We start from the raw sequence: 8,352 nt of genomic DNA, 5'->3' as shown, positions 1-8,352 counted from the left end.
CGCTGTGCAGAAACGGTGGGGCGTGTTTATTTTGTAGGGAGGCAAAGTCGGTCATTGGCAGAGGAAGAAAGGAAGGTCTTGAGCCTGGACTTGAACAGCATAACTCTCCATCCATAAATGTGCTCTATTGATGAGACAGTTAAGAGCTCATTGAGAGTATACTAATTCAATATTTATCCTTTGTCAATCCACTGCTGGGTGAAGACCTCCACGATCATGGGGGTAACTTCATGTGGGGGTTGAAGGGGGCCCATTGAGACGAAGAATCTCCTTGTCAAGCGAGACCTGAGAGAACATTAAGTGTTAATAGAAATGGCAAATCATCATTTCAAAAGAAGGAAATGATAAAGCAAGATATTTTTAAATGACTTACAATGTATTGTTTGAAAGCACTTACATTCGTATTCAATAAGGAACGAGTCCAAGTTCTCAGTGGGGACGGATTTTAAACATAAGAGGGACACAATTCCATTCCACGTAGGGGAAGCATCATGGTCGAAGGAAATTTCCCAATGAGTGAGCTTGGCGCTCGGTCGATGAAGATGAGTTGCACTTTAATTTTGTCTCCGTCACTTCTATAAATATCTGCCATTTGTAACTCAACGGTAGTTTAAAAAAAAGAAAAATCCCCATGGTTGCGACCAAACGTCACAACGTCCGAACGTTACGGCCCCATCTCTCGCACGCTCATCCCCCACGCACACACACACGTACACGCACACACATTCCCTCCCATGGCCGTGGCACTGGCTCTCTCTCTCTAATGGCTTCTCCCCTTGTTTTGTTTTCACCTCGAGTGCCTCGTCTTTGATTCTAATTCGGTCTCTGACCCACGCGCATCCCTCCTTGCCCCTTTGGGTTACTCCAAGTGTGAAGCCCTCCCTCTTCACCTTGGAACCAAAGTCCACGTCACACGCTACTTTATTAAGTGAAGAGGCCGGGACGTAAGAGGCGCCATGAAGAATTAGGAAGTGGGCAGCATGTCTTTGTGATGGTGCCAAACCACAATAAGGGGATGCAGGAGGTGGGAGGCAGATGGCTAATCACCTTGTTTATCTGTTTACGTTTTCGTTTTTGTTGCCACGTAACTTGGCGTGCATTCTGCCAAAACATCGTAATGCCAAAACAACTTAAAGGGATATTTAAAGCCCCCACTGGCAGTGGTGCGTGGGTTCGTGTCTCAAGAGATAATTCCGATTGCTGTTTTCTGGGCTACGCCTTTTTGGGAAGCGTGTTCTGGATTAATGAGCACCTGTGTGTGTTTTAGTTAAATAAATTTCAGACGTGCACATATATCAAATAAAAGAAAATGTAATCAATAAAAATAAACATTCAAAACAGTAAAAAAGTATATGCATTTTTATATGCTGTCTCCGATTTTTGCATGATGTAAATATTAAGGATCAATATTTACAATTATTTAGTATAAATAATACATCAAGACGCCAAAACAAGAGAGAATTCTGGATTTTTTGTGGCTGAAACAAAAAAACAACAGTTAATGCAGAATATCCCAGTGGTGTATATACTGTGAGCGATAGTATCCCAAAAGGGATCATGCAATATAAAGGTCAAAAGGGTCAACATGGCATTCCGGATAATATGAGCACAAGAGAGAGCTCATCTACTGTCAAAATCTCTGATGCAGTGGTGGAAACTACATTCTTATGGCAAAGGGCACGAAGACTTTCGCAAGAATTGACAAAAACTGAACTTTTTGAGCGCGACAATCAAAGCGAGTCAACAACGTGCCACGATGTGGTAACTGATTTTAGTATCCGCTCGGGGGATAGAAAGCTACGTTAATACTCAACAACTGGGATTCTATCTCGCAACCTTCCGATTTGAGAGCCGCAAGCTCGAACCAACGTGCTGCCGAGACAGATCACACACAGTACAACAGGTGCATCAACGACTCACGAGGATGGAGGTGACTGGGTCGCTGAGGTCAAAGCGCTGAGCTGGACACTGCAAAAAAACCCTGGGTTTGAATCTAGGCAGCCGACTGTGATTAAACTCGGTTCTCAAGTGTAGCAAGTTCAGTATAGATTTATAGTATAGGTTTGAGCACAGTCACCGATTCTGGCTTAATTCCAGCTGCGAGACGTAAAATATAGAGCGCTGACGGTCATACGAGTAACGTGGTTCTCAGTGGCAGAGTGTTAGGGAAGGTGCTGCCCGCTGCACTGTGTGGGCCAGAGATCACTTAAACCGGATCGCAGAGGTGACTGCAGTATCTTCTTCTGTGGGCCGTTCTCTAAGATGAAGGGTCATACAACTCTGCGAGAGAGCCGGACGAATACGCTCACACGACATCACTTGATAGCACAATAAAAAATATATAATTGGTGGGGGGGGGGGGTGGATTTTTTTCTCCAAAAAAAACCCCTCATTTTTTAAATACATTTGGGCCACGGAAAACTGGTCCTCGCTTAATAACGCACCGACGACGGGACCCTACACTTGCAGGGTGCGCCCTGTGACGGGAGGGGAGGGGGGGGGGCGAGTTGCTGGAGCTGTGCGGTGCGTGCCGGAGGGAGGCTCCGGGCCTTTCATGTGCACGCTCGTTAGACGTCACGCGTGCTTGCGGCCGCCCGCGCTCACCCCCGCCGGCGCCCCCGCTGCTTGCTCGCGAGCTGCCCGACGATTTACGGCCGTGGCCACCTTCAGCGCGAGATCATTGCCCTCCCTTTGAATCCAAATCAAAAGCCATCGCTCATGCGCAGCTTTGCGCGCCGTGTAATTTTCCCTTTCGGACGAACATCCTATTTGTATTTTTTTTAATTTTCTCTCTTAGTGGCGAGTTAAAGGGTTTGCAGGTGTCGATTTGACTTTATACACAAAAGACAAAGATTCACCGTATAGCCTACATAGACTGCTAAGGCAAGTGCTGTTAGTGAGCATTTCTTAAGGCCGAGTTGACCTAGCGGAGACCCAGAAAGTTCAGACGTCACTTGTCACTGATGTTAGCCATGGCCGTGAACTGAATGGAAATTGCCAGGTTTGTGGTGCAGTGAGCTAACTACGGCACCACTACTCCCTATATACTCACATGCACGTGCGCATTCACAAACAACAGCAGCCGCCATTCACCATGAAGTGGTGGTCACTTCATTATGGTATTTTTCCATCCTAGGTACACTTTGAGGGTATGTGAACTGTCAAAGGCTCACTGGCCAGAGGTTAGGGGATAGAACAAGGTGTTACACTTCACAGGCTGAGACGACTGGTAGATACAGTGAGGGAAACAAGTATTTGATCCCCTGCTGATTTTGTACGTTTGCCCACTGACAAAGAAATGATCAGTCTATAATTTTAATGGTAGGTTTATTTGAACAGTGAGAGACAGAATAACAACAAAAAAATCCAGAAAAACGCATGTCAAAAATGTTATAAATTGATTTGCATTTTAATGAGGGAAATCAGTATTTGACCCCTCTGCAAAACATGACTTAGTACTTGGTGGCAAAACCCTTGTTGGCAATCACAGAGGTCAGACGTTTCTTGTAGTTGGCCACCAGGTTTGCACACATCGCAGGAGGGATTTTGTCCCACTCCTCTTTGCAGATCTTCTCCAAGTCATTAAGGTTTTGAGGCTGACGTTTGGCAACTCGAACCTTCAGCTCCCTCCACAGATTTTCTATGGGATTAAGGTCTGGAGACTGATTAAGGTCTGTGGCCTTGGCCGTGTGTTTTGGGTCATTGTCATGCTGGAATACCCATCCACGACCCATTTTCAATGTCCTGGCTGAGGGAAGGAGGTTCTCACCCGAGATTTGACGGTACATGGCCCCGTCCATCGTCCCTTTGATGTGGTGAAGTTGTCCTGTCCCCTTAGCAGAAAAACACCCCCAAAGCATAATGTTTCCACCTCCATGTTTGACGGTGGGGATGGTGTTCTTGGGGTCATAGGCAGCATTCCTCCTCCTTCAAACACTGCGAGTTGAGTTGATGTCAAAGATCTCCATTTTGGTCTCATCTGACTACAACACCTTCACACAGTTGTCCTCTGAATCATTCAGATATTCATTGGCAAACTTCAGACGGGCATATATATGTGCTTTCTTGAGCAGGGGGACCTTGCGGGCGCTGCAGGATTTCAGTCCTTCATGGCGTAGTGTGTTACCAATTGTTTTCTTGGTGACTATGGTCCCAGCTGCCTTGAGATCATTGAAAAGATCCTCCCGTGTAGTTCTGGGCTGATTCCTCACCGTTCTCATGATCATTGCAACTCCACGAGGTGAGATCTTGCATGGAGCCCCAGGCCGAGGGAGAATGACAGTTCTTTTGTGTTTCTTCCATTTGCGAATAATCGCACCAACTGTTGTCACCTTCTCACCAAGCTGCTTGGCAATGGTCTTGTAGCCCATTCCAGCCTTGTGTAGGTATACAATCTTGTCCCTGACATCCTTGGAGACCTCTTTGGTCTTGGCCATGGTGGAAAGTTTGGAATCTGATTGATTGATTGCTTCTGTGGACAGGTGTCTTTTATACAGGTAACAAGCTGAGATTAGGAGCACTCCCTTTAAGAGTGTGCTCATAATCTCAGCTCGTTACCTGTATAAAATACACCTGGGAGCCAGAAATCTTTATGATTGAGAGGGGGTCAAATACTTATTTCCCTCATTAAAATGCAAATAAATTTATAACATTTTTGACATGCGTTTTTCTGGATTTTTTTGTTGTTATTCTGTCTCTCACTGTTCAAATAAACCTACCATTAAAATTATAGACTGATCATTTCTTTGTCAGTGGGCAAACGTACAAAATCAGCAGGGGATCAAATACTTTTTTCCCTCACTGTATACCATTTGCACTCCCCACTGTGACTACGTGTTGTGGTTTAGCTGTTGGCGGTCTAATCGACGCTGTGAGCATTGCTCAACCGCATGATGCACGAGCCTCCTTTGCAGATGCCAACCTTGACACTGCTCATACCAGCCATTGGCAAGTACACTGAGTTCCAACTCCTCCTGGTCTTATCAGCCCTTCACTCCTTTTACCCGTGATGCACATTTAGTTCCCTCAATCAGGCCAAACAAAAGCTGCTTGGGCATGCGGGCTATAAGACCCAGCCAACACTTCCCCGCCTGCCGGAGCTCACTGATGGGACAATGTCCAGATCTTTCGGGGATCTGTGAGCTGCTCATGCAATTCGGCCTGTTTAAACCGAGGATGAATCGTAGGTAGGTCAGCCTGAATTCTTCAAGCCAGAGCAGGTGTTCTCATTAACAGGTTCAACTATTGATTGTGGCGACGCAGACACGAAACACAGCATTAGGTAGCCGTTTAGACGATAATTCCGCGAGATAAATTCAGAGCAAGAGGTGTGCATAGTCATGAGCACACTACCCAGCTATGGAGTGTTTCATGAGTATCCAAGCAGGTGTTTTACTCCAGCTCCAAGTTCCAGCTTCAGTGTATCCAACTCCTTCTCAGAGTGGGCGGCAGTTACCAGATTATCAGATTAAATAACATGAATAATCGAGAGGGAGCTCACCTTGAATCCACCCTCGCAAATTGATCAGCCATTGTATCTGTACAAAAGTACGTGCTTAAAAAAATATATTAACGTGTCGGAACCAGGGTACATCCCTGCCGCACCCCAAGGTGAACAGGAAATGGCTCTGGCTCCCAGCCACGCAGGGTTTATCAGGACCTGCCCAACATCATGAAGATCCTTGTTGATCATGAGCAGAGGGTCAGGGACCCAAAAAACATAACAACCCAAATCCAAAGCCTTGGCCTCTTAATGATATCATATGCCTTGCTCAAGTTAATCAAGCAGAGGTGAATTTACTTTAGAAATTCCTTCAGGTGTGCCTCCTTAGATTGACTCACTCAAAAGAGAGGCCCTATCGAGCAGTGTAAACATCACTAGTGGGAAGGGAATGGCAGTCAGGTATGTTCTAGCCACCCCACTCTCACTTACACAAATTGGTGCTTGCCAAGAGCAGTTACCCTGACAGTCGTCTCTGCTCAGCGAGTGATCTGTGCCTTCGTGCGAACATATATATTGCACAAGAGCTGACGGACAAGGCCTCAAATAAGTGTAATGGTGTCAGTCGTATATTCTATATAAAGATTTACACTCACACGTATGCAGTAGCGAGCACTCTGAATAGCTGTGCCTGTCCAAGGCTACGTGTTTGTCTCTCCTTTTCTATACTTTTCCTGCTTTGAAACTGTGTGATGGTTCGTTTATGAAAGTTTGCTTTGCATGCCGTAGGAATTTTATATGTGACAGCATACAACTTTCACACATGTATCCATCATCTCTCACTCATCGTCAGAAACAACCTATTACTACCATATACTATGCTTTTATGTGGCCGTGTGATTATATTCGTCCATATTATAGACAATGACTATGGTGCTGCTGCTGCTGCAGATGAAAAAAACGACAATGATAATGCTGACGATGATGGCGATGATAATGATGGAGGCACACTGGTAATTATATCTATTTTCAACTTTTAAATTACCGTTTTTTAAACATTTACAAGACGCGCATGTGCCCCTACAATGACGACAATAATGATGACGCTGCTGACAAGCTGTGTCGACTGCATTTCACCAAAACACAGCGCTACGAACGGTTGAATAAATTGTTTACCCATATGTTTAAAGGACCCGCGCAGTAATCAGGGTGCGAGCCACCGAGCGAGTTTGTGTGGTCATCCGAATCACGATTCTAGCAGTTCCTTTTGTTAAATTCCGTATGAAAACAGTAAAGCACGTAAAACATTTATATCGTGTGGTGCCCATAATATTAAATTGTGGTAACACGTACTCCAATGAGCTGCGAACAATGCAATGGCAGCAGAGGGCGCGACGCGCCAACTTCAACTACAGCTGTGTAAAAAGGGCAAATGTGTTAGATATCAAATCGACGCATATAATCAACACGAATTAATCCGTGATCACGCGTGACTATTACATTAATTGCCCATAAGTCCGTCCTTAGGCTTTAATTCAACTGTCGGTATTGAAGCTTGCGATGGATATCAATAATCTGAACTTAACGCTATGGCGAATGTAGCAGCTTCTCGTGAATTTACGTGTCAGGTGAACTCCATCGCATAAAATATCTGCAAACCTAAGAACGTCGATTCCTAAGCACGTCGACCTGACGTGTGTATTCGTGAGCTTAAGAATCGATATTAATCGACACAACGCTACATCAGCGCACCCGCCCCTACTAACCAGCATGCATCTTAACCAGATCTGTGCAAAAAACAAGCCATGTTTGATTGAGTGTCGTACAATTTACAGACATTAACTGCTGTGCTTATCTTGGGTGCAACAAATAAAACCGCGATCAAACGCAACCGAAATGGAAGAAAAACGACAGACGTTTTAACAAGCGCTATAAATGCGTATCTGAATGAAATAAAATAGTAATGCAACTTTAATAGACATCAAGCCTCTTGCGACTAATAAGACAAATAAAAATAAATATAATTATGCCCCGACTCTCCACAACAACGTTTGCATTAAATAAGAAGTGTTTCTGCCAGCCACGAGCAAAATTTATAATCTGTGGATTATTGGGTGGAAGGTTTATTGCATTCACTTTGAAGGTGTTCCAGCCCTCTCTTAAAACTTCAAAGCTAAGGTAGGCTTTCACCGCACATTCCCAGCATAACACAAGCGATCTCTCTCATCAGGAGCTATTGTTACCATTGTGAACCTGCATCACAGCTCCGAGCCCAAAGCATCGGCGATGGTGGCATACGGCACACAAGCACTACCATCATAACACAAGCGTAACAAAAAACACACATCACACACACAACACAACACGCACGCACGCATAGGAACGCAGATGTAAGCGTCACATAGATATACGCAGTTTCCACGGGGCCAAAATCTCAGCCCTTGTTGCTACCTGCCTAGGAGCAACACGGGGAGGGCTCGGCCGCTTTTATCTGCATGGAGGCCGTGGCGAGCACCGCCGACGCAAAAAAATCTGCGAGCCCAGGTGACGGTCGGCAATTGAGGGGGGGGGGGGGGTGTCCTTTGTGATACACCGACCCTGGTGTTGTTGCGCGGGGTCAGCCGTGTGCAAATGAACGCGCATTCTCAAAAGTAACGACGCCGCTTTAACCAACGTTTCATTGGCGGCGGTGGCGCGGAGGTGCGTTATTCAGCAGTCCCCACGGGAGGGTGCAAGGTTTACCGCACTAACAATAATGACCGTGGACCAAAGTTCAGCCGATTCTCTTCAGCTTAGGCTCCGAGAGCCACTAAGTTCACATTCTTGACTCAACTTCAACTGACCACTTTGACCCTTTGCGGATAAAGATGCGTTTCACTGCTCCAGATAGTAGAAAGGAGGCCCCGGATTTA

This window comes from Petromyzon marinus, chromosome 9, assembly GCF_048934315.1.
Source record: "Petromyzon marinus isolate PM22_M1 ecotype Great Lakes invasive population chromosome 9, UKy_Petmar_22M1.pri1.0, whole genome shotgun sequence".
Classification (NCBI taxonomy): domain Eukaryota; kingdom Metazoa; phylum Chordata; class Hyperoartia; order Petromyzontiformes; family Petromyzontidae; genus Petromyzon; species Petromyzon marinus.
This window is presented reverse-complemented; position numbering follows the sequence as displayed.